Genomic DNA, 26,332 nt, shown 5'->3' with positions numbered 1-26,332 from the left:
ATTGGTGAAAGTTTAAAGCAAAATACAGTACCGGCTATTTTTTTTTTTTTTTTTTTTTACAGTAAATAGATCGGCAGATAGACAATAAATAAAAATTGCTTGACATTGGATATAGCAGTTATCAAATCAAGCTTGTCTACTACGTTTTTGAAAATTACCAACTATTCCCTACACCTTGTCAGTCTGATTGTGAGCTATAAAGTAGACTGTAATTTCTTAGGAAACATATTTTGGGAGTTAGACAAATAATCGAAGTGTTTTTGTATTTATTAACATATTTTGTTCGTTTGTTCATTATGACAATTCTCACTGGAGAGGTTTCAGAGTTCATAAAGGTGTACTGCTTTGCTTTTATTTACACTTTTGTGTTATTGTTGGCAGAGGTATAGCCTTCGTTTCGTATAACCAATCATTGATCAAGAAAGAGAAGAAATGCCGTCATAAGTTACGTAACGAGTGCGTTTGAAACCTTTTCTCTGAGTAAGTTGGCCCGTCTTCAAAAATCGTCACTTTTACTCAATAAAGTATCAAATTTATTCAACCTAAGTAATGCAAAATATAGTCAAAATTTATGTGTAGATATAATGTGCATTCTGAATAAGCGTTATATTTATGAAATTCATAGAAAAAAAGTTATTGCAAAAAAACCGTGTTACAGAGGCCCTGAATCTCATAGTAGGTGGGTGGAAGTCCAAGACCAACTGGCTGGTCCCTGACCCTGGGTGTGACTCTTATGGTTTGTACGAGCTGTGGAAGAGTGCACCCTATCCCCTCACCAACTCCCAATGAGAGATAACGGCCTGAGCAATTTTGCGAAGGCATGACAATTAAGCAATGTGGCCCGTCAACAATTTTGCGAAGGCATGACAATTAAGCAATGTGGCCCGTCAAGGTACAACTTCACTTGGCAATGCCTTTCTTACCTGGACATTACCCCACTCCCAACTTGCTGGGAAAACAGGGACATGAAACTATATATGCTTATATTAGAATACACATGGAACGATGATACCCACCTACAGTCAGAGGTCATCTTGTCGAGTTCCTCGGTTTACTCAAGCCCAAAGAGAGGAGAATGAAAGGCGGAAGGCCATTCCTTTGTCGATCATACTAGACTTACAGCCAGGTAAAATCTTTTCCCCACCAACTGCTACTTGTCCTACTAGGGAGCTGAGGTGTTATCACATTTTATGCATACACCACAGGACTTACGGAGAATGTGTCGAGGCTCCTGAGGGATACGTCTCGCAGGTAATGGGTGGTGAAAGTAGACTCACATTTCACACACCCGCCTGCAAGACCTGCGTATCATTGAAGTTATTTTTAACGCTAAGGACATACTAACTCCCCTAACATCACGAGCGCCAGGTCTCCGGGCAGGAGGCGGCGATTCCACTCGAAGGGCTCGTTCAATGACTTTCCTGATGCAGTTAGATATTGAATTCCTTGTAACCCTCCTCTTGACGTTACTTGTACTGGAAAAGTCTTTTGATCTATGGTCAAGCTCAAGTAGTCATTTCAGGTATTTCCTTAGCACCCTTACAGGGCATAATAACAGTTGATCTGCATCATTTGCTACAGTACATTGACTCTCAATCCAGTAGGACTGGAATTTAAGACCCACAACAGCCAGATTCTGTGTCTTGGCAATAAACTCAGGGATGAAGTCAAGTGTCACTTGACACTATCCCCTTTAATGGACGATGCCAAAGACAGACCGTGTAGCTCGCTGATTCTCTTTGCAGAGGCCAGGGCTTAGAAGAAAAGTGTCTTTAGAGTCGGGTAGCATTCTGAAGTTTGACTAAGAGGTTCATGAGGTGCTCCTTTCAGGGTTTGGAGTACTTTTACATTTCACAGTGGCAATCTGATTTCCGACTGAGGGCAAGATAACTCTAAAATGACAAATTCGGAGATAATTTGTATTTTTCCTAACCATACAAACCTTAGCTATTTACATAAGGGGGGTTTACTTTCGGCGTAGCTGAAAGGACGAGCCATTAGAATTTATCGAGGGTGTATTACCCCCACGCTAGTTAGCAGGGGGGTAGGGGAGTGGTAGCTAGCTACCCCTCCCCCCTCACACACCGATGAACTGCTTCACTTCATTTAGAGGTAGGACTTGCCTTGGGGGAGAGGGTTAGCGGGCAAATATGTGTAAATAGCTAAGGTTTGTATGGTAAGGAAAAATACAAATTATCTCCGAATTTGTCATTTGTTCCATAACCGAAATACAAACCAAGCTATTTACATAGGGTAACTTACCCTTAGGAAGGGTAGAAAGTCCCCAGCCTTACTGGTTTTGGCTTACCCGGGGACTCAGAATCCGAGTGAGCAGCACTCGAGAAAAAGAGTCCCTGCACCTCACAAGTTCTTGCTACACAAGAAACGTACGGCCTACATAAGCTTGTGTGACTTGTCCTAGGAAGTCGACCTGAAGTCCTTTAGCTTGAATTCTAGGCTAGGACGTTCCCAATATCACCTCGTCAGGGTATGGGGGATGCGACAGTATTAACTCAATACTAGGAACACAAGGAAGCATAGTTTACCTGCAGAGGTTTGAGGTCATCTATGCAGAGAACCCAGGATGCTGCTTTCCCCAAGAGAGGGGAGGATGAAGAAAGAAGTAAGGGCCAGACATACTTCTTTCATTCATGCAGTCTAAAACCGGATAACAATGCCCTAAACCTTCTGCTACCTGTCCAATAAGGAGCCTGAGGTTAGACCAGCTGTTGTGTAGCCACCACAGGGCCGATAGACGTATCGAGGCTCCAGTAGGTCACGTCCTGCAGGTAGTGGGCTGTGAAGGTCGTTAGGAGCTTTCAGACACCAGCTTGTAGCACCTGCGTCACAGTAGTTTCTCTTGAAGGCCAGGGACGTTGCGATGTCTCTGACATCATGTGCCCTAAGGCGACGTGACGGAGGAGGATCTGGATTCAGGGCGTGATGGATGACCCTTTGAGTCCAGGCTGAAAAGGCATTCTTGATGACCCTCCTCTCCGTCCTCCCTGTGCTCCCAAACAGGGCTTGCACGCGAGGACGAACTGCAGCTGTTCTTTAAGATAACCCTTCCGACTCCTTACTGGGCCTAGTGGGAGAAGGTCTGGGTCATCTGTTACAGAACAGAGACTCGAAATCCTGAAGGAGTCGACCGAAGGTCCGGGACTCCCAGATTTTGAGTCTAGTAACCAACTCAGGGACGAACCTGAACGTTACCTCCACCTATCCTCTTGAGTGGGCGACGCCGTACGAGAGACCATGACGTTCGCTGACACGCTTGGCCGAGGCCAGAGCGAGCAAGAGCACCGTCTTCCAAGACCGGTGACGATCAGAAGCCTGGCATAATAGTTCGTAAGGAGATCTCTTAAGAGCCCTAAGAGCCCGAACTATGTTCCAGGAGAAGGTCTCACTTCCGACTGGGGCAGGTAAGTTCGTAGTTACGTATGAGCGAAGAAAGATCCAGCGAGGAGGAAATGTCTATTCCTTTCAGCCTGAAGGCCAGGCTAAAGGCTGAGCGATAGGCTTCCACTGCCAAGAGCGAAAGGAGCATCTCCTCCCGCTGATAGACAATGACTCCGCTATTGCTGGAATAGTGGCATCAAGGGGAGAGGTACCTCTCCCACAACACCAACCACAGAAGATTCTCCACTTCGCCTGGTAGACCCCTGCGGATGACTTTCGCAGGTGTCGAGACATCCACTCCGCAACTTGTTGCGGAACGCCTCTCTCTCTGAGGGGATGCTGGATGGTCTCCAGGCGTGAAGCCGAAGCGATGCTACGGCTTGTGGTAGATGTCGCAGTGTGGTTGTTTGAGTAGCTCGTGTCGTGGGGGAAGCTCTCTCAGAAGTTCCATCAGGAGATGCAGAAGTTCCGGGAACCACTCTGTATGATGCCGCAGCGGAGCTATCAGAGTCATCGACAGGTTGACCGATAGTCTGGTCTTGTTGAGCCCCCTTCTCAACAGACAGAACGGTGGGAAGATGTAGACGTCGATGTTGTCCCACCGTGTAGAAAGGCATCTTTCCAGAGTGCCTTGGGGTCTGGGACTGGGAGTAGTACAGCAGCAGCTTGAAATTCAAGGCTGTCGCAAACAGGTCCACAAGGTCAGGACCTGTTGGCTACCAAGGGGGGCCGAAGACCACTCGGTACTCTCTATCTGTGAAGTCCTGCTCAGACTGACGGAGAGCACATTCCTTGTCCGGAATGAAACGAGCCGATAGGGTATGAGTGGACTTCGGTTCATCTCAGTATCTCCACTGTAAGATGAGAAAGTTGATATGAAAAGGTACCTCCCTGCTTGCTGAAACAAAAGGCACTACCGTGGAGTTGTCGTCCACAGAGTGACTCATCAGGGTCTGTTGGAAGTCTTGAGGGGCCAGACTACGGCCTTCATTCCTAGCAGATTGATGTGGAGGTACCTTTCTGGTTCTGACCATAGGCCTGATTCAGAACGTGGACACCCCCCTTGTTTTGAAGAGTCCGAGAACAGCATCAAATGCGGGGGAAGGACGAGAAGATCCATTCCCTTGCAAAGGTTTCCGTAGGTCAACTACCACTGCAGGTCCATTCGTTCCGCAGGTCCCAAAGGGACCAAGATGTCCGGGGAATTCTTGTGTTGATTCCACCGGGACTTGGGCCGCCAATGCAGGGATCTCATCCTGAGGCGTCCGTTGGAACTAGCCTGGCCAAGGAGGAAAGGTGACCTAGGAGGCATAACCAAGATTGGGCTGGAAGCTCTCCTCGTCTGAGGAAAGGTTCTGCGATTCTCCTCAGCCTTGCTATCCTGCCATCTGATGGGAAGGCTTGGAGATTGGAGTCTAATATCATGCCTAGATATCCCAGTTGTTGAGATGGGAGCAGAGAAGACTTCCCGAGAATTACCACGATCCCTAGACCTTGGAAAAGTCCCGGAAGCTTGTCTTGGTGTTGAGGAAGGGTCGATTCCGAGACTGCCTGGAATAGCCAGTCATCCAGAAAGCGAAGGAGACGGATGCCGCTACTGTGTGGCCATGAAGATAACAGGGTGAACATTCTGGAGGACACCTGCGGTGCTGCGGGGAGATCGAAACACCGTACCTTGAACTGGTATATCTGTTGTCTAGGCTGAATTTCAAGTACTTCCTGGAAAACGGATGGATTGGGATCTGGAAGTACCCGTCCTTCAGCTCCAGTGTGCACATGAAGAGTTGTGGTCACACTACAAGCCTGATTGGCTCTGCTGTTCCACGCTGAACGAAGTTTGTTCGACAAACTTGATCAGGGCTGAGAGATCGAGACAGGTCTCCAGACTTCGGACGCTTTCTTACAAGAAAGAGTTGACTGAAGAAGCCGTGGGGGGAGCCGTCGATGCCCTTTTGGAGAGCCTCCTCTAGAGCATGGTCTCGATTCCTGCCCGAAGGGCTAGCCCCTTTGCCGATCCCATGGCATAGGGGCTCGGCGACACTGGATTTGCTGTCAGCGGAGGTAGAGATGTAAAGAATGGGACGCGATATCCTTGGCTGATCACTGAGATCGTGCAGGAATCGGCCCCGAGCTGCTGCCACCTGAGCGCGCAACCTTGGGCATCCCCCCAACAGGGACCCTGCAGGGGGGTTGCCAATCTTAGCGTTTGCGGCCTCGGCCGCTCCCTCAGGATTATTACCTCCCCAGAAGGACTTCCCGCCCTTCTTGCTTCTGACAGGAGGGGGCTGCTGTTTAGACACCTTGTCTTAGCTGCCGGGGATGGTTCCGATGTCCTAGGCTGACGAGGCTGCTGTTGTTGAGACGCTGGAGGTTTGTAGGGTCTGGATGCAAGCGCCTATGGAGGAGCGAACCGTGATTCGCTTTCTCCACCTCTCAGCTGTCCGTTCCCTGTCCTTGGGCTCAAAACAAGGTCTTTCCAAGAGTGGAAGAGTGTCTGAGCTTGCCGACATCCATGGTTGGGACTCCGAGAGGAACCTCTCGGTCACTGCATCTCAATGCTTCAACATCGAGTTTGCCCACAAGTTCGAAACTTGGTGATCCAAGCCAGACAGCCAGCCACACTTTGCGGCTTTCTTCTGGCTCAAGATCTCCGAAGACGAGAATGTCACCTGCCGGGCGGAGAACTTCTCGAGAGAAGAACTCCCTGGGGAGAGCCTTCCACAGAATGGTGGAGAGGAAGGGCTAAAACCAGGTTCCCCCATGATCTCGAAGTACCTCCTCTGCTGACGGCTGACAGACGCAGTGTCAGCGACTCCCGATAGGGGAAAGGGAATCGAACGATCCTGAGGAGTAGAGATGATGGGGCCTGCCTGAAAGGAAGGAGAAGAATGTTGCCCAGACCTCTCTGAAGATCCTTCCTGCTCTTGTATGTGCCATGCTCTGCGTTTATGAGGAGAAGATCGTGAACTGGAAGTACGCACCCCAGAAGACTCGCCAGGTTGCGATAATCCGACGGGAATAGTGGTCGAAATCACCCTGGCGCTCGCGCGATGGCAAACTTGGGCGCGCGGGCAAACGTGGGCGTGCGGGTGAAAGTGCGCGCGGGCGCGCAGGTGAGGGCGAGCGCGGGAGGTCGAGAGACCGATGGCGCGTTCGGCGAGGGATGGCGCGTAGCTAGTCCGCGCGCGGGCGAACACAGGTTCGCGTGGCTGCGCGGACGTAAAGGCGAGCGCAGGCAGCCGGGAGACCGATGGCGCGCGATGGCTCGTAGGCAGGTGAAGGCACGATGGCTCGTAGGCGGGTGAAGGCGCGTTGGCAAGCGATGGCGCGTGGGCAAGCGATGGCGCGTAGCAAACCCCTCGCGTACAGGAGAGTTAACGTGTGGGCGCGTAGGAAACCTACGACGATTGAAGCGTTGGCGTTGAAAACGCTTGCGCGCAGGCGACGAATCGCGCGGGCGCATAGGAGATCGCTGGCGCGTAAGGAGAGCCCAGGGATGCCTGTGAGCGCCTGTGCGCTAACTTATGTATCTCCTGGGCGGCGCGGTGAAGTGGAGGCGCTGCGAGTCCAGAAGAATCTGTGAGCGCCTGTGCGCTAGCGTAGGAACTTCTTGAACTCCGCGACGAGGCAGGAACCAGGAGATCGTAGGAGCGTAGTTGCGTGGCCAGGAGAAATGCGCGGCCAGACGTATGAGAGAACGTTGGCGAGGAGGCGAAGGAATAACTCCTTGCCTGCGCCCAGATCCGAAGTTCATGGGTGCATGGGCGAACGATGGCGCGTATGCGCATATCAGGAAGAGGGGGCGCAGATGCGCGCTGGCGAGCAGGTGCACGTCGAGTTCAGTGAAGAAAAACCTCCCTGAGATTGTGGGCGAACGTTGGCGCGCAATGCGCACATCAGGAAAGGGTGATCAGACGAGCGCCGGCGAGCTGGCGATCGTGGGCGTTCAGGAGACCGTAGGCGCGCATGGCGCGTAGCCGCACAGAAGGTCTCAGAAGAGTTGGCGATCAGGAGTTGATTCAGCAGAAGTCTGGTCCACAGCAGGAGACTTGCGCCAAGATCCGGAGATCGTGGGCGCGAGGGCGAACGTTGGCGCGCATTGCGCACATCAGGAACATTTGTGAACTACAGCGCGCGAGCGCGCAGTAGAACGAGGTTGCACAGGTAAAAAAACCTGGCACCAAAGGGCTTACTCACATGTGAGATAAGCCCTTAGCCCCGAAGGGACCGGTGCCCGTTTGGAAAACGGGGTGGAGGCGCCCACAGCGCTACTGCATCCAGTAACGGAGAAGGAAGACAAGAAGATCTGGAAGGTATCGAAGATCGCAAATGAACTGCTGACAGGTCTAGAGAAGCAGCTGCAACTGTCTGTTCTCGTTGAGGAGGATCCTCTGCGGCTGAAGACGACCACGGACAGGAGCACCATCATCAGTTCCCCGAAGAGGAGTCTCTGTTAGTGAACTCCCCCGAGGGGAGACACACTCGCAGGAGAGACCGTTGGACTCAGCTGCCCCCTTGAAGATGTTCGGAGGGGAGAACTGACCCTTCAGCAACAACAGCAGGGGAGTCCTCCGAAGAGGAGTCTCTATGAGTACCCTCTCTCGCGAACGTGAGAGATGAACACTTCGTAGAAGAGACAGGAAGAACTGATGAAGGCGCCCCTTAGGGGTGTTGGATCAGCAAGCTGACCATAAAGAGGAGCTCCTGCAGTTGCTCAGCCCCTTGAGCATAGCTGCAAGTGCGACCGCTCAGCACCAAGAGCATAATCGCACGAACTCCATGGTCCGGCCTTGCAACCGCTCAGCCCCTTAAGCATGGTTACAAAAGCGGTAGCTCAGCACCAAGAGCATAACCACCCGAGGACCAGAAAAAAATTAAGGTAAGAGAAGAACACACCCCCCCTGAAGGGGAAAAACTCATACCTGGGAAGGGAACCTCCCTCGGAAGGGAAGTACCCACCCAAGGAGGCGAACCTCCTGAGCGTTCTATATGAACTAAGGAGCTGACAGTTGTCACGGGAGAACTTCTAGGAGAAGGGACACGCCCATGACGAAGTCGTAGAGGAGGCGGCAACGGCAGACTCCCCAGGCCCCAACAGGACAGCTCTGCTTCGTATGCAAATTAGGCAAACGAAAAACTAGATAGTTAACTGTGAAAATAAAACAATTAGTTAACATTAATTGCCCCGGGGGGAAATCCGAAGAGGAACCCCTGCGGGAAAAGAACATAAGAATTACACACAGGAATGTGCCCTCCTCCCCCACTGACACTCACGGGAAGGGGGGGGGAAGGTGGAGAACTGTAACAAAACAGAATTATAACAATTATAAATATGTAATTCAACTAAGAATGTTACTAATAGTAAGAACAAATGAACCCCGAAGGGAAGCGTTCTACACAGAGGCTGAACAGTTAACAAATACAATTAGATTTAAATAAAAAAAAATTGAGACAAAATAAACAGAGAAGCAACTCAACCCGCAACGGGAAGGAAGCTACAGTAATACGTAGTAGTAATAAAAGGGTGAACGAACTCAAGGAGAGAGAGAGAGACCGTAGTCAAACAAAACTCCCAAGTTCCCCGCGCTGATAGACCAAGTTCCCTGTCGGGAAGGAGGAACAGTGGAGAAACATATTAGTAAGTAAAGTCCAGCGATGACTATTCCCCACGGCGCCCGCCAAAGGGAGACCGAAGGACCAAGGGAGAGATCGCGACCCATGAAAAGTCACCGTAGTGGCCTGAGACCACACGGAGAAGTTGTCGTACAATGAGTGGACTTTCTACACACACACACAGCACAAACACTGAAAAGGAAACTTACTGTATTTCTATACTCAAATATATACATAAACATAAGAATGTTTACATATATATTAAGTATAAAAAAAGTAAGTAATTAGTAAGACAAAGCATTAATGGCTGCCATGCGAGGACGGGACAGAGACGTCTGTTCATTGTCCGAGCCAAAAGTGAAGTGAAGCAGTTCACCGGTGTGTGAGGGGGGAGGGGTAGCTAGTTACCACTCCCCTACCCCCCTGCTAACTAGCGCGGGGGTAATACACCCTCGATAAATTCTAATGGCTCGTCCTTTCAGCTACGCCGAAAGTAAATCCCCCCTATGTAAATAGCGTGGTTTGTATTTCGGTTACGGAACAACTACGTATGAGGAGAGATAATTCTGTCGAGGAGGAAATGTTAACTCCCGTTTAAAAACGAGGCTTAAGGCTGAGCAAAAGCCTTTCACCACCGACACTGCGATATAACAAGAATTCCACTATTGTTGGAATACTGCAGTGACACTGAGCGGAGGGATGCCTCTTCCACGACACCAACCACAGAAGAGAGTCCACTTCGGTTGGTAGACAGCAATAGACGACTCTTGCAGTTATCTAGCTATTCTCCCCGTAACTGGTTGCGAAAAACCACCTGCATTGTCAAGCTGCTCGATAAACTCCAAGCGAAGCTACTCGGCTGTGGAAAATCTGAACATATGGTTGTTCGAGTAGCTCAGAAAGTGGAGGGAGTTCCCTGGGTGCCTTTAAGAGCAGGTGGTGAAGGTCTGGAAACCATTCTGCATGCTGCCACATCGGAGCTATTAAGGTCATCGATAGGTTTTGAGATAACCTAACTTTGTTCAAAAGCCTCCTTACTAGGAAGAAAGAGGAGAACCAACGTCTAGTTTGTACCCAGGGTGTTAAAAAGCAGCTTGTAGGAACACTTGGGGATCTGCTACTGGGGAGCATTACGCCGGTAGTTTGTGGTCGAGACACGTAAAAAGATCTAGCGTTGGTAAACCCCACAAAATCAGGACTCAGTGCCAACTATCCAAGTCTTCCTGTTTAGTTTGTCTGCCAAGTTGTTTCTCTTGCTCCGAATGAAACGGGCAGAGAAGGTCACCGAGTTGTCTTCTGTCCATCTGATTATCTCCACAGCCAGATGGCAGAGAGGCTGAGAAAAAGTACCTCCTTGCTTGTTTATACAGTATAAGACACCACAGTGCTGTTTTCGCTCATCAACACTACTGTGTCCTGAAAGGAGCTGTTGGAAATGTTAAGAGCTAGAAAGTCTGCTCTCATCTGTAAGAGGTTTATGTGGAAGTGTTGCTCTGCTTCAGACCATAGTCCAGAGATGGTATGTTGCAACAGACGAGCCGTCCCCACCCTTCTTCTGATGTACTGTATCCATGAAGGTCATCAAATCCAGGGAAGGAGAGAGGTCTATTCCTATCAGTAGGTTGGTATCTGATACCCACCAATGCAGGTCTCTCTGCTCCAACCCTATTAGCACTAGAAGACCCGGAGGGTCTTGTGCTGAGACCAGAATGTCTTCATCTGCCACTGGAGAGTTCAAGTGCGGAGACAATTGTTGGGGACCAGAGCCTCCAGGGAGAAGAGATGTCCAAGGAGTTTCCGCTAATGATATGCTGGCAGTTCATCTTGTTTTAGAAATGGTCTTGCTACTCATTTCAATCTCTCCATTCTTGATAAGGATGGGAATACTTTGCCTAGATTTGTGTCAACATTCATCCCTAGAGGAGCTCTTGAACCCTGTCCACACGATCGAATATGCCCGACGGGCAAACAGTAATACCAGACCACAATAGTTAGTAAGAATGATAGTTAATGACGTCAGAAGCGGGAAAACCACAGACAGGGATCTGGCATCATACAGTGATGCTTGATCCCTGCCTTTAGTTTTCCCACTTCTGACGTCATCAACCCTCATTTTCACTAACTATTGTGGCCTGGTATTACTGTTTGCCCGTCGGGCATGCTCAATCGCGTGGACAGGGCTTTAATACAGTAGTACTACTCGGCAGCTGAAGTTAAAGTAGCTACTCAGTGAGGTGGCACAAGACCAGTGCCTCCCCCGTTACCTACCAGTACGTAATTACTGACATTTCGTAATAAATTTTAACACCAGAGTCTCCAGCTTCGCTAAAAACATACACTTCTTAAGGAGGAGGGTTTTCATCTGTATAGGAACACATTCAATTTTGTCCCCTGGTTTAAACTGAAATATTACCAATATCCTTTGCAATGTTGAGACCAACAACTGAAAATTCTTTTCTTTCAACTGTTTTCACTACGTTTTGAGTTAGCTTACATGTGTATCAAGAATTCCTACAGCTTTTTACCTTAATATGATTATATAGAAGTTAAAACTATTTTCTTTTTATATTTACAATGTAATTGAACAATCAATAACTTACTTGTCTTTGGTCTCCATAGTCATGTTGATGGAAGAACTAACTATTTGTTATAAATGCTGGATGTCAGCAATATTTTTTATCATTGATATTGGTTGCCAATTATTAGCAGAACAGTGACATTATCCCTTCTTTTAGCTCAGTAGCCAAGTCCTGAAATTAAAGCCCAATCATCTCATTAAAAAGAGGTACAGCAATATATAGTATACTGTGGTTACTAAATATTGTACTTGACCGAGAACAAACAATACTATACTGTACTGAGAAAATGTTCTGCCATGCACCAAAGAATCAAACTCATCTACCACACTACTAAGCAATTTGAAATTCTCCCATATATTTTACTTTACGTTAATCTGTATACTGTACTGTAATTTAGTGTGTTTGTAGATTGGTGGATACAGGCCAATTAAAGCATAGGAACATTGAAGTTCAACCATAGTTCATTAGAGCAAAGATATGGGCTTGTTAGACACCTGCCTTAATTTATTTACTAAAGAAATAAGCGTTGTTAAAAAAAAAATAGAAAAGAAAAAAAGAGGTTAGTAATTCACAATTACGATAATGCTAGCATTATATGTTAATAGTTAAGTTGTCTATTGACACAAATTTGATTTTCGCATATACTGTAGTTAAAAACAAAGGACAAACCTTAAAATTAAAAACAAAAAGAAAAAATAAAAACCCACATATGACCGCCCCAACCCCGGACACAAATTAAGGCAAATTGGGCGCACTTGATGGATTGCGCTATGATGAAGAGGATAGCCCATATAGACTATGTGGACATAGTGGCATCAGGCAGCCGCACCCAGCAGAATGGTACAGAGTTTCTTTGGCACCTACCCATCTCTATTGATATAATTCAACATTGCGACCGAGCGTTTGATAGCAATGTCTTGGAGAGCATGCATCGCTCGGCCGCCTATCACGAAGCCTTTTAGGAAGCGCTTGGTCGATGGTCTGACCGCTCCTCGCGCTCCGACAGCGATCCCACGATACGTCAGAACTTCAGGACTCTGGAATCTCGTTGAAGACTCCAGGTACCTTCGGATATCGGCATCGTAGGCTCTGTACTTGGTCTTCTTGGCCTCCTCTGCTCCTTCAAGGGAACTCCCACTACTCTCCCATAGTATGCACATGTCCATGTTGTAGGTGCTTCCGTCCCTCTGCACCACTAGGTCCGGTTTTATGAAGGTGTGCCCTGATCTAATAACGGGCTCCACCTCGATGGTATATCCTCCAGCAGTTAGCCAAGCGGCCAGCTTTTCGAGGATCTCACTGTGGCGTCTAACACGATGGTGACGCAGCGCAGGACACCGCTGGAGCAGATGGCATATGTCCTCGGCGCCTTCCGTACAATGTCGACATGTTAGACTCTCCAGCTGTTCATTTGGGATCCTACCTATAGCTCGACTCACTCTGCATGTGGCTGTTTGTGCTCTGAGTCGAAGCAGATCTAGAGGGAGACGTCCCCGGGCCTCTGTCTTGTGGCTTAGGAGATTATTAGCTCCTGGATCGCTAAAGAAGGCCTCAGCACCTTTGCCATGCCAGCTCGCGCTCCAGGTCTCTCGGTGTTTCTGAGAGAATTTGAGCAAGATTACGGAGGGCTCTTCCGTCAAAAACTTTATCCCCCATTTTCGTGCAAGGCTCCTCGCCTCCTTGCCCCAGAGGTCATGGGCTATAACAGCCCTGACAGCTGGATCATCAGAGTTGGAGAGAGAGTTAAAGAGTCGCATTTTACCGAGGGTGATCTTTTCCTCAAGACTAGGAATGTCAAGCCCTCCATCCCTAGTTGGAAGCCGCAAGAGACTCGATGGAATTGAGTGTGGCATATGTAGCCACTCCCTTACAGCTTTTGCGATCCTCTTATCAATTGCTCTTACTACATTTAGGGAGCAGGGTCCCTTCTCGTACCTATACAGAAGCTTTGGTATAAGGTGCTTGGCTACCAAGTAGAGCCTCTGCATAGGCTTGAGCCTTGCCTGGCCGATTTTCTGTAGCTGTTGATTGATGAATCCCAGTTCTTCGGGGATTTGCCTTCCAGGGTCTTTAAGGCCAGAAGGGCCTATTTCAACTCCAAGATATTTTATGAAGCTCCCTGGACTTTTTAGTTGAATCGGCTCATCTTCATGGGTTACTGGGTTGGTGTAAGTGAACCCATTCTCCAAATTCGTCTCCACTCTCATGCCACCTTGCCTGCCGCCCGGCCTCTCCAGGATGAAGGAAGAGCACTTTGTTGTTTGGACTTGCAAACTTCTACTCCTTAAGAAGGTACCCATCTCATCTAGGAGAGCCCTCATTCCAGGTCTCGAGCCAGAGACAACCACGATGTCGTCCGCAAACGCCAGGACCGACACCCTAGTTCCGCACGGAAGTGCATACCCGAAGTCAGCCCCGACACCAGCAACGAATTCGTCCATAATGATGTTGAACAGGACAGGGGATAGAGGACAACCCTGCTTAACCCCTCGACGCCTCATGATCGGATCCGACCTGATTCCCTTAATCTCTATTTGGGTGGAGGTGTTGTTGTAGAGATTCTCGACAATCTTAATGAAGTGTCGAGAACTGCTCTTTCGATTTAAGGCCCTGACAACGGAACAATGGAATACCGTGTCGAAGGCCTTAGCGACATCCACAAACGTGATGCATAGACATTGTCTCCTTCTTCTGGCATCTCTGATGATGCCTTCCAAAAGAGCCAAGTTCTCACCACATCCCTCAAACGGCCTGAAGGCCTTTTGTGAGCTGCAGATGTTGGCCAGCTTAGCTACTCGATCAGCGAGTACCTTACAGTACAGTCTCAGGATGTGGGAGCCGATGGTGAGAGGACGCCAGTTCTTCACGTCATTCAATGGCTGTTTCTTAGGCAGCATTGGTGTTCTGCTACTCTTCGTCCACTCGGGTACCAAACCTAGGTATAGCCATAGGTTGTAGAGTCGCACGAGCACGTCTTTACCAAGTCTCTTGAGGGCTCCCATATTTAGATCCGGGTAGATTGGTCCAGGCGCTGTTTTAGCAGCACTCTTGATTGCATTAATTATCTCCCTTCTGGAGATTGGCTCTATAACTTTACACATTTTGGTCTGTAGGGGAGTAGCCAGCTCCTCATCTGGTGTCAGAGGAATCACTGCTACTGGGGTCACCAGGATCACCTGGGCCATCGTCATCGTTGCTCGGCTCGGCCACGTCACCGTCCATGGAAACCATCGGCGAGGACGTAGCAGAGTCGGGCTCCGATGTTAAAGTCTCGTCAGTCGAGGCCTTCGGAGTCGAGACAAAGACAGGAACAAAGCGACGCCGAGGGGACATATCCTCATCCATCAAACATGGTAATTCTTCTCTTTGGAGCCCCTGCATTATCTGGTTGTTATTGCTTGTTGACCCCACGGCGGCCGCCAACCCTGTCGCTCTCCACAAAGGTGCGACAGGGCCAGCGGACGTCGAGGAGTCAATTGACCCTCGACAGTCGCCGCCACCGTCGCACCCACGTGGGGTGCGGCAGTGGCAGCGACCATCGAGGAATCAGACGATATGCTCTGGTCAATCAGAGTGCATAATGCAGCTTCCAGCGTTGTTCTGCTCAGAGACTGCACTGTTTTTTGCAGTTCCTCTTCTTCCATAGGCTCCACCCTACTTTTCAGGAGTATCCCACGATATCTTGGGGTCTGGCGCATCTTTCTCATCCGTTCTTTAGTTATAAAGTTTCTGGCAGGGGACTCCAGGATCATGTTGTTTACTGCAGGCATTACGATCGCTCCATTGGCCGTCGGAATGTTTTCGGCCCTGGCGACAGCACGTAACTCCTCGTCGCTGTAGCCGGCATGCTTCATGTTCGTCTTGCTGATGTTGTACTCGACAGGGTGAGCGCGGCACATGTGCAGTCTCATTCCTGCGAAGGTCTTAAATCCCTGGCCGCACACATCACAAATGTGAGTGCGCGCTGGTGCGGCCTCTACTTGGACAGCACAGGTTGTTGTTGCGTCGTGCCTCCCATCCTCTTCGTCGTCGTCGTCCTCTGCCATCACAGCGCCTGATGGAACGCCATCCTCCGGAGCCACTGCCGGTCCCGGGGGACCACCTCCCCTCTCCTCGGTCGCCCTCAGACAGGAGGGATAATACCCAGAGACCGCTGCTGCTGTCCTAAAATCCCTTCCGCACAAGCCACATATAAAGGAGAAGGCGGGATTCTGGTAGTGCACACGCATGTGGCCCATGCATTGCGCCGCTGAGAGCAAAGAGGAGCCACACAAAGTGCACACCAAGCCGGAAAGAGATCCCGCCCCCCTATACACCATCTCTATCTTGAGATCATTGCAGGACAATCCTACAGATCTCACTGGGCGACTGCCATCTGCCATGTGGTCCTCTTTTTCTCCACCCCCAATAATCGTATAGGGGTGGGCGATTCCGGAATCTGGCCAGGAGCGCCTAAGCCCACCTGGGGGCCCTTACGGGTAGGTCGCGAGACGATTGTCTCCACCCGGCCCTTCCCAAGATTCCCCAACCTAATCCCTTTTGACGGGGATGTAAAGCTGCCAGGCGTCTCCGCGGCCTGGGACTGGGGTGGGCTACTGGGCGACCCACCCTCTGTCTCGTATGATCTTTGAGACATGACTGGTGTTTAGCAAGGGAGATCTAAGGTCAATAATCGATCTCCCTCCCCAACTCTCGGTTGCAACTCTCAGACACCCGACCAAAGGAGCTGGAGAAGCGGAACCACACCAGTTTTTAAGGACTGAGGTACCGAAGAGCGTTCCGAATACAGGTCTCCAGCTGGACCAATAACACCCGAATTTCAGCACTGCGATAATCTCTTCAATATTGTACTTGACCGAGAACAAACAATACTGTACTGAGAAAATGTTCTGCCATGCACCAAAGAATCAAACTCATCTACCACACTACGAAGCAATTTGAAATTCTCCCATATATTTTACTTTACATTAATCTGTATACTGTAATTTAGTGTGTTTGTAGATTGGTGGATACAGGCCAATTAAAGCATAGGAACATTGAAGTTCAACCATAGTTTATTAGAGCAAAGATATGGGCTTTCCTAAAATAGCATCGTCTAGTGCAGTGGTTCTTAACCTTGTTGGAGGTACTGAACCCCGCAAGTGTCACATGTACACTCATCAAACCCTTCATAGTTGGAAATATATATATAAAATAGGTAAACAGAATAAAGAGGAAAATAAAAAGTATCGAACCCTTCATAGTTGGAAATACAGGTATTTATATAATATAGGTAAACAGAATAAAGAGGAAAAGAAAAAGAAAGTTACATCTAAATATATCAGCATATATTTCAAATTCAAGACAGGTATATATTGTACTAGTGCACAATATGCACACAGAATCACTATAGGAACTTCACACAAGAGCAAAAAGATAATGAATACTTATTGCAATTCAATCTGACTTTCGCTGATGCCTTTCAGAGACAATTTCAGAAATTTGCGGCTTAACCTTGGCAAGTGCCACTCATAACATTTGTGTTGTGTTACCTCCGCCGAACCCCTGAGACTGACTCACCGAACCCCTGGGGTTCGATCGAACACAGGTTAAGAACCACTGGTCTAGTGTGTCCTTCTCAGAGGGGGGCCATGTGACAGCCCGGCCCGTTACCTATACTATACCGTACTGTACTATAACTAAATAGCCAGAGTGTCCACCATTCTACAAACCACCCATTAATCTTTTTTTTATTCACTCTCATTCATATTTTGATTTGAAGATTCACAGGAGAATTATTGTTCTCATTTAAATGGCAAAGAAATATTCTATAATTTACGGTCCTGTGGGTCATGTTAAGGTTGGTGTTGACCAGTCTGGTCAGGCCTCAACAATTAATTATCGTCAGGTTAGAATACAAGGGTAGTTTGTAGCATCCAGGGTAATTCATATAATTTCTATTAGGTATGAGGAGGCTCAACATTTTGTTTACTTTTAAAAATTTGCCTTTTGTTCAGAAGGCACTTGTGGTTGTGAATGCTGAATTTATCTTTCTTTATAACCAGCTAAGAAGTGATTATTTATTTAAACAGCAAGTACAATTTTGTTTATCTTTGCTTTGCATGGTTGTGAATGATAGAATCAGTTTATTATATATCTTTGATTATAGTGAGACAGTTTAGTTAGCTAGGAGAGGTCCTAAGGTTTTTTCCTTTTTACTTGCTAGCAGTGATTACTCCTTCGGAGTGTTTTTTTTCTTTTTTTTTTTTTTGGCCTTCGACTCTTTATTGCCTCCCACATATTTACATAGATACTGTATAACAATGGTGACCCTGTACGTTTAATAATTTGGAAATAGACTACTCTTGGAGAATTCTTGCGACTTAATAACCTGGCCTGTGATTGTGTTCAGTTTACTAATGCTGCTGCTGGTGGCGATGATAACCACAACACCGACCAATTGAGGTTCTTGTGGCAGATTGCCATAGTGTGGTGTTGCCACAGAGCTGTGGCAGTTCCTTTAACCCACGAAGGACTACGGGCGGCGCTGCCAAAGGACGACGACGGTTTATTGATATTTATAGAAAAAAGGAAAAAAAAAAAAAAACTGTAAATATATTATTTTTCACTCTAATATATAAGTATCTGGCATCATTGAAACTGCATAAAGATAAGCTTTTTTAATAGGGCATTTATTGTTTAATACATTGTTAATTACTTTGGATATAAAAAAATGTCTTTAGAAATCACAATTGCAAAAAATTCAAAGTCACTTTGAAGCTGGATTATTACAAAACTTATTATTCCTATTTGTTATAACAGTGCTAATTTTGTAAATAATGTGATTTTGAAAAAGTCCTAAAAAAAACGGAATATTCTATCCGGTAATAGCGTGGTAAAAAAAAAAATATATCAACATATCAAGTGACACTTTTTCACCATTTGGTAATGTGGATTTACAAAAATATTACAGCGTTCATAATTATCTCTTGGATGGCCTATCAGTATTTTGCTGTTAGATAATATAAGCATTTAGAACTAAATCTAGAATTAACCTTTATTGTTCCTGTAAGTGATGTCTTTTGTTTTAGTGGGGCTTCTGCTAGAGGATGAAGCAACAGGTTCAATGTCAGGATCGTCGTCATAAACATCACTATTAGTAATATAATCATCATTATCATTCTCACTATGGCTGTCCAAATCATCAGCACTTGTTTCTGAATCATAAAGATAATCAATATCTTTTATCCCACCAACAGATAACAAGATCTCGATCGATAAGCCATTAGGCACCTACCCCCTTCGCCAACGGCGCATGCTTAGCACACTCCTAAACCCTCAACGTATAAGATTTCTGGGAACTTTGCTTTGTAAACGATCACCGATTAGTTAAAGTAGCCTGTGACGTCAATAGAAGGCGGAGTTAAAGTCATACGTATGAGGGAGAAAGGAAGAAAAAAATGCATCCACAATATAGACGCTCGCAGGTTGATGGCAATTAATGCATCCATTATATAGATGGGTTGTCCTTCGTGGGTTAAAGACAGTTGGGCTTTGTGTGGATGGTGTTTGTTCATAGATATATCTATACACATAAGCATATTTTGGTTGTGGTTTAATTTTAATTTTTTTATAGTGTTTATTTGGTTTAATTGAATGTTGCCTTTATCGATTTCTTCATTTTCAAGTATAATAGTATTATGAGTGGTTGTCTTTTATCTTCTGAATGATTATCTAGTTACAGTATAAGAAAAATAGTACCGGTATTAAGCTTATGTTTAGTTTTACCACCCCTTCTGTCCAAGAGTCTGGTTTGTGATAATGTAAGGGGAAAGTTTGTGTTGCAGAGATATTTGTCAGAGAGTGATTTAGAGGTGTGGGGTTTGTTCTTGTGACCTTCTGCCACAGCTTGGTTAGGGTAGGGTAGGTTAGGTCAAGTAAGGTAAGGTTAGATGTTTTGGTTTTATTATAGTTAAGGATGATGACAACATTTTCTAATAAAAACCATTTTCCTTAAGAAAACCTAACATTTCCTCAAAAAATTACTTTCATTCCAGATAAATAGTGTGATATACCAAAATATATGCAATGATAATGGGGTCTACCCAATTGGGAACAGAATTTAGGGTGGTAAAAATATAAAAATAAGGAGTTATAAAAAAAAAAATGTTAAAACCAAAATAGGCCTAGTCATTCACTCCTGTTTGTTCATGTGTACATACCTTGGCATGTGCTAACCATATTAATCTTTCTGCTCATTTACTCCGGTACATACATGTGTATGTAGTAGGTTGGCCAGGGCACCAGCCACCCGTTGAGATACTACCGCTAGAGAGTTATGGGGTCTTTTGACTGGCCAGACAGTACTACATTGGATCCTCCTCTCTGGTTACGGTTCATTTTCCCTTTGCCTACATACACACTGAATAGTCTGGCATATTCTTTACATATTCTCCTCTATCCTCATACACCTGACAACACAGATTACCAAACAATTCTTCATCACCCAAGGGGTTACTGCACTGTAATTGTTCAGTGCCACTTTCCTCTTGGTAAGGGTAGAAGAGACTCTTTAGCTATGGTAAGCAGCTCTTCTAGAAGGACACTCCAAAATCAAACCACTGTTCTCTAGTCTTGGGTAGTGCCATAGCCTCTGTACCATGGCCTTTCACTGTCTTGGGTTAGAGTTCTCTTGCTTGAGGGTACACTCGAGCACACACTCCCATCTTATTTCTCTTCCTCTTGTTTTGTTAAAGTTTATATAGTTTATATAGGAGATATCTATTGTTGTTAATCTTCTTAGAATATTTTATTTTCCTTTTTTCCTTTCCGCACTGAGCTATTTTCCCTGTTGGAGCCCCTGGGCTTATAGCATACTGCTTTTCCAACTAGGGTTGTAGCTTAGTAAGTAATAATAACAATAATAATAATATAACTTTGTTGCGTATTAACTACTTTAAACCTTTTGCGCATTTATTTCCCCCACTTTCTTTTGACCAATAGGATTACTCATGTTCCTATAGGCCCTCTCCCTTCCTACTTCTTCCCATACAAGACGAAATACTGGTACTGTATTATAAAACAGGAAAAACAATAATTCACATTTACTTAAAAATATGACCTTTGTTTTCATTGCAGATAAATAGTCAATATGATATACCCTAATACAGTATATCCTACGGTTATGGGGGCCACCCACTGTGTTTGGGGGTTTTGGCCGGGGAAAACTTACTGGTGTATCAACACATATTGGTACAACTAAACTTTTCTTCTCTATGTGACACCAGTTAAATGTTTGGAGCCTTTGTAGTAAGTTGGGACAGACCAAAAAAGTCAGTTTCCAATGGAGACAGAAAATAGAACACCATCTAACCTAATCTAGGAGCCTTGTCCTTTTCAACTTGGATACCGGGTGGGCTACACGCCCCTGCAGGCTGCAACCCCCCACAAGACTACTATACTTAGCTTATCCTGTCCCAACGAACTACATTTACCTCTTCAACTGATTATGATCTGGGAGAATTGAAAGAAAAATTATCACATGCCTACCAAAGGCGGTAATCTGTAAACTGTAATTTATGTCAATTATGACACGGATTAAAAAGTAGGATTGGTGACAGTAGCAATGATAATCATTGCTACTGTCACCAATCTTATTTTTTTTAAGAAAATTAATTTGTTGGTAAATATGTATTACTTTCTAAACCTGTTTTTTCAAAGTAGGGTAGGGGGCCGGAGTCACTGAAGGTCAGAGAATCTAGGGGTCGGAATGAATTGAAAAGGTGATAAGCATGAATATTAAAGTAATATCTCTTACTAGCCACAACCTAATTCAAAGCAAGGTAGTGTTAAAAATCTAAATATATACCTAGACTAAGAAATCACATGAAGTCTGATGTCAGACACTAAATTTACTGTTGTACAGGGGCTGAAGTATATGGCGTTGATCATCTATATGGAGAGGAATAACAAAAAAAAAAAAAAAAAAAAAAGTGAATTAATGTGTAATATACTCTATGCTATTACACCATATAAAATTAGGAAATATAGGTAGGCATGTAGACTGAACTTTTTAAATACAAATCCAAGGCTAACTTTGCATTCTAAACAAGAATTCAGCCCTTAAGAACTAAGTGAAATCTTTGACTGTATGAAATATACTACTAGTCTAGGTCTACTTTGCAGACCTAAGCATAGCCGTGTGTGTGTGTAGATCGCCTTACCTTATGTAAGACACGGGCTAAAGCATAGCCTATGTTATAAAATATTAAGGTGAGGGAGTGCCCACCTATGGTACAAAAAGAAACCCTCAACCATTGTATAACATTAGCCCAATATTGCAAAATCAAAGTAAACTAACCAATGGGTAGGCTATCAAGATTGACTTGCTGCATAGACTATACTTTCTCCTGGATAGGTTAGGCTAAAAGTAAAATAAGGTCCACAGTCTAGTTTAATATTTACACTAATAAGTTCATAATTCAAAGAAAGTAAGAGTTGGGAAACTTGTTCAAGTCATAATGTTTAGTCTGGATCTATGAATCTTGGGCAGAAACACCACAAAAATAATAAATAATCCTAACACCACCTGGGCCTTTACAAATGAATTTTTCAAGCTTTTACTAGGTACTTACAATTGTCTCAAAGTCTATCTTCTCCATAAACGAGGGTACTGCACAATGGCCTGGAACCCATGCACAATTCTCAAAACAAAACAAAAATACCAAAAATCTGTTATCCAAGAATCTAGCCTAATGTAATGATGCAAGCCTAATAGACTTGGTTTTATTTTAGAAAACTCGTGTACTACTAGTGATCAATTGAACTACGATGTTTAAAATCGTTATGAAACAAAAGGGATAATCTAAAATAAAACCGGATAAACTTGCGAATTAATGTAATTGTCTACATTACAATACAAGGAAAAAAATAGTATATCGCAGATACAAAATTATGCTTTAGCTGTCAATGACACTTTTTAACCATGATCACGGCGTATTTTACGTTAATCATAAAACTCCTCCTCTCTCTCGTATGCTTCTTAAACAATGAGAGGGATCTTTTCGGTTTGAGTGCCTATCGAATTTAAATGTTTTTTTTATTCCAAAGTATGTATTTTGATGTGGAAAACCCTAAAATGATAACCATTTTGTGGAAAAATTATTTATTAACACTTAAATTGGCTTATATCAATGAATATCTTACTGAAATGCTGCGATTTCTCTGTGCGCTTTCTTGATTTTCAGGGCACTACTGAACCGAAGAAAACCCACCTAACCTAGCATAGGGGCCCTGTATCCCTACCTAGGCCTACCGGGGGGGGGGCCTCAACCCCCCCCCCCCTTAAGGCCACAGTGATTTTCGGGACACTACCGAACCTAATACAACCACCTAACCTAGGGCCCTGTACCCCTACCTAGGCCTAGCACCTGCGACCCCCCCCCCCCCCTTACAGCCACTACCTATCACATCCATCAATAAATAATTTCTCCACAAAATGGTTATCATTTTTGGGTTTTCCACATCAAAATACATACATAGGAATAAAAAACACATTAAAATTCGATAGGCACTCAAACCGAAAAGACCCAATGAGAGATATCATGGATATAAAACGGTCTAACCTAATCCACACATCGAAAATGAAAAGCATACTTATCTACTGAGGCTTTTCAAGAAGTGTTTGACGGACAAATCAAATGCAGGTCGATTCATTTGGAAGAAATACAACATTCATTGTGCGTAGTAAGCGTCTGCCTTAAGACGAAGTCGTACTGCAGGGTTACCAGATTATTTCATCTGGACTATCGTACATGAACCTTAAAATTATCGTTTTTTAACCAAAATTATCGTACACACTTCAACATGATTATTAAGGAGTAACATTTATAACTTATTTCAAGGTATTTTAGTATAATTGCTTAATCAAACACACACACATTTGTATATACCTAAGGTATGTATCGTACATCGTACTGGACCTAAAATAATGTACATGTACGATAATTATCGTACGAATGGCAACCCTGTCGTACTGTCGAATAGCCGAGCCTGAACGCCACCTACTGTCACTCAACTCAGTTAACTGTCCAACTGCTTGTTACCGTAAAACTACTGCATTTACCTATTAATTATAGCAAGTTATTTACTTACTATGTTAGGCAAATAAATACTTCAATAGCAAAACCTTTCAGTTTTTCCATTATGTTAATCCTTAGGCAAATTATTTACTTTCTCTCATTATAGGTCTTCATATTTTTTTTTCTCATTAACACCGTACAAAGAGAGAAAGATGATTCATATGCATTAAAGGGTTTGGACAGAAAAATCAAGACCGGAAATGGAAGACGGTTTTAGAGATTAAACCAAGTTGAGAGAGAGAGAGAGAGAGAGAGAGAGAGAGAGAGAGAGAGAGAGAGAGAGAGGGATGACCAATAAGAGCAATATTTAACATTACGGTATGAATATCTAAATCATGTGAAGTATAGAAAAAAGGTGTGAGATTAATGCTTTCTTTCAATCAATCTAACTCCTTTTTTTCTATACTTCCCATGAACTGGGTATTTATACTACTACTACTACTACTGCTACTACTACTACTAATACTACTACTACTACTACTACTACTACTACTACTAATACTAATAATAATAATAATAACAATAGATATTGCTTTTATTAGTCATGTCATTTTTTTCCACATATTGCAGCAGCCTATATGCCATAGCATATCAAGACTGTACCATATCAAGAGTATCTTAGGTTTTTGCTTGATAACTTGCTACAGTTTTTATAAGCCTATTAATTTATGTTCAATTTGCGACTCATTACTGTATCTTCAAGTATGACCTGTAGTGCTACCTCTTCACATTGGATTTTTCTTTTTAATTACATCTTTGTTGCAATATTCTGCTATTACTCAACAGACTGTTTCCACTTTTTTTTCTTGACTCCTTGTCATTTTCATCTTTTGTTTTGTGAACATTCTATTTTCATTATATATAGATAATGTACATTTCATGGTATTTTTGTTTTATTAATTTTATCTCTTCCTGTCTTGCTTGATGCATTATATGAGAATGCAACTCTTAAATTTATATTTTTCTGTCACCTATCACCTCAAAATCTGAAATTGCATCTATTTATTTCTTTGGGTGGGTTTCCTGTGTCCTTTTCATATACAAATTTGTCATTTGGGGGAAAATAATAATGCAATAGTCAATTTCATCCCTCTCCAAGATCTTTTCTTTAATGTTATCTATTACCTCGCATAATTCTGTGGAATTTATCTATCGTTGCTTGATTTCACTTATTATTCCATATAGCCTACTTCTAGATCCTTACTTTGAAAGATTGTATTATGCTTAGTTTTGTTCTCAATTAATTTAAACTACACAGTATAGAGTACTAATTTTCTACAATATTTCCTTCAGTTCCACTCTCCTCACAGAGTTGAATGCCTTCTTTAACTTTGCTTTTTAACTTTCTTCTTTAGTATTACACAAGTAAAGATGATCTTTGCCCCTTTTTTTTATTTTTGAAAGCCAAGCTTGTATATCTATATCTTCTTCATTTACCAATAAATTATCCTTGCATACTTTGTTGCTAAAAGCTTTGAATTATTCTGGTTTTATACCAACATGCTCAGCTGTTTTTCTCCTTCTCAAGTTTTTGTAAACCCTTCTTATTATTGTAGTTTGGGCTTCCAGCCGAATTTTATTCTGTTCGGGCATTATGTTCAAATTGCTGCATCAATATTCCATTAGTTTCCATAAGATCTATTACCATATATTGTATATCCTTTGCGTTGGGATCTTATAGCAATCCTCTCTTATTTCTCTTTCTTCCTTACTTCATATTGTTTTCATGTATTTTATATAATCATTTTTCTTAAAACCTTTTCAAACACTTTCCATTTTTTTTTCAGCTAGGCCATCCCTATATTTTTCAAAAAATCTATATTTTTCTCTATTTCCCTTTGATTTAGATTTAAGTTTTAAGGCCCAGGACCAGAGCCTTGGAGGCCATTCACAACCCTGCTGCAAGTGGATTTAAACTTTACAGATGCAATATGAATTACAAGTTAAGAGGTTGGACAGTAAGATGGAAGAAAGGAAGCAGGAATGGTGGTATGGCAAAGGAAAAAAGTGAATGCAGGTAGTGGTCAACAGAATGACAGAATGCTACAATAACCTTCAAGTAATACCTGTAGTAAACAGTTTGAGAAGCAGTGACGACACAAACTCCCCTAAATAACATTTTCCTTTCTCATCAAATTTTGTCATTGTAAGTCTCTCTATCCAAATTTATCCTCTTTTAATCTAATATATCAATATTTAGTCTTTTATGCTTTGTGCTTGTGTTTCTTACTTCTGGGTACTATCTACTGTAATGATCACATTTTTATCTCCTTGTGAATTTGTACATTATCTATTATTTTTCTTCCTATTTCATATTGCCTTAATTTTTCAGCCATTTTATTTTCTTTTATCCCTATCTGCTATTTACATTTTCTTGTCAGTTATTCATCTAATATACTTTTCTTTCATTTAAAATCTCTATTAGTTATTTTTTATATTTAATTTTCCAATGCTATTTGTATGAAGTGACTAATTGTGTTTCATGGTATTTTATCTCTTCTAAATTTCTCCTTCTAAAATCTAACCTTACTTATATAAAAATTAATTTTGAACGCCATTAGATTATAGTCAAAGATACCATCTATCATAATTTTTAGTATAAAACTTATTTTTGCTATTTGC

At 44.0% G+C, this 26,332-nt stretch overlaps 1 long non-coding RNA gene across 2 annotated transcripts in view; it reads right to left on the bottom strand.

The window, feature by feature from the left end:
* The window catches only part of LOC137616706 (uncharacterized), a 59,665-nt gene extending 36,327 nt beyond the window's left edge, over positions 1 to 23,338 (bottom strand). For both annotated transcript variants that reach the window (XR_011039491.1, XR_011039492.1), the window contains exons 1-2: positions 23,226 to 23,338; positions 11,613 to 11,762 (exon numbers count right to left, since the gene is read on the bottom strand). This is a non-coding gene — a long non-coding RNA (uncharacterized lncRNA). The remainder of the gene's footprint in view (positions 1 to 11,612; positions 11,763 to 23,225) is intronic.
* Between the last annotated feature and the right edge of the window lie 2,994 nt (positions 23,339 to 26,332).

This window comes from Palaemon carinicauda, chromosome 22 (assembly GCF_036898095.1).
Source record: "Palaemon carinicauda isolate YSFRI2023 chromosome 22, ASM3689809v2, whole genome shotgun sequence".
NCBI lineage: Eukaryota > Metazoa > Arthropoda > Malacostraca > Decapoda > Palaemonidae > Palaemon > Palaemon carinicauda.
The sequence above is the reverse complement of the archived record's forward strand: the minus strand, read 5'-3'. Positions and strand labels throughout refer to the sequence as shown.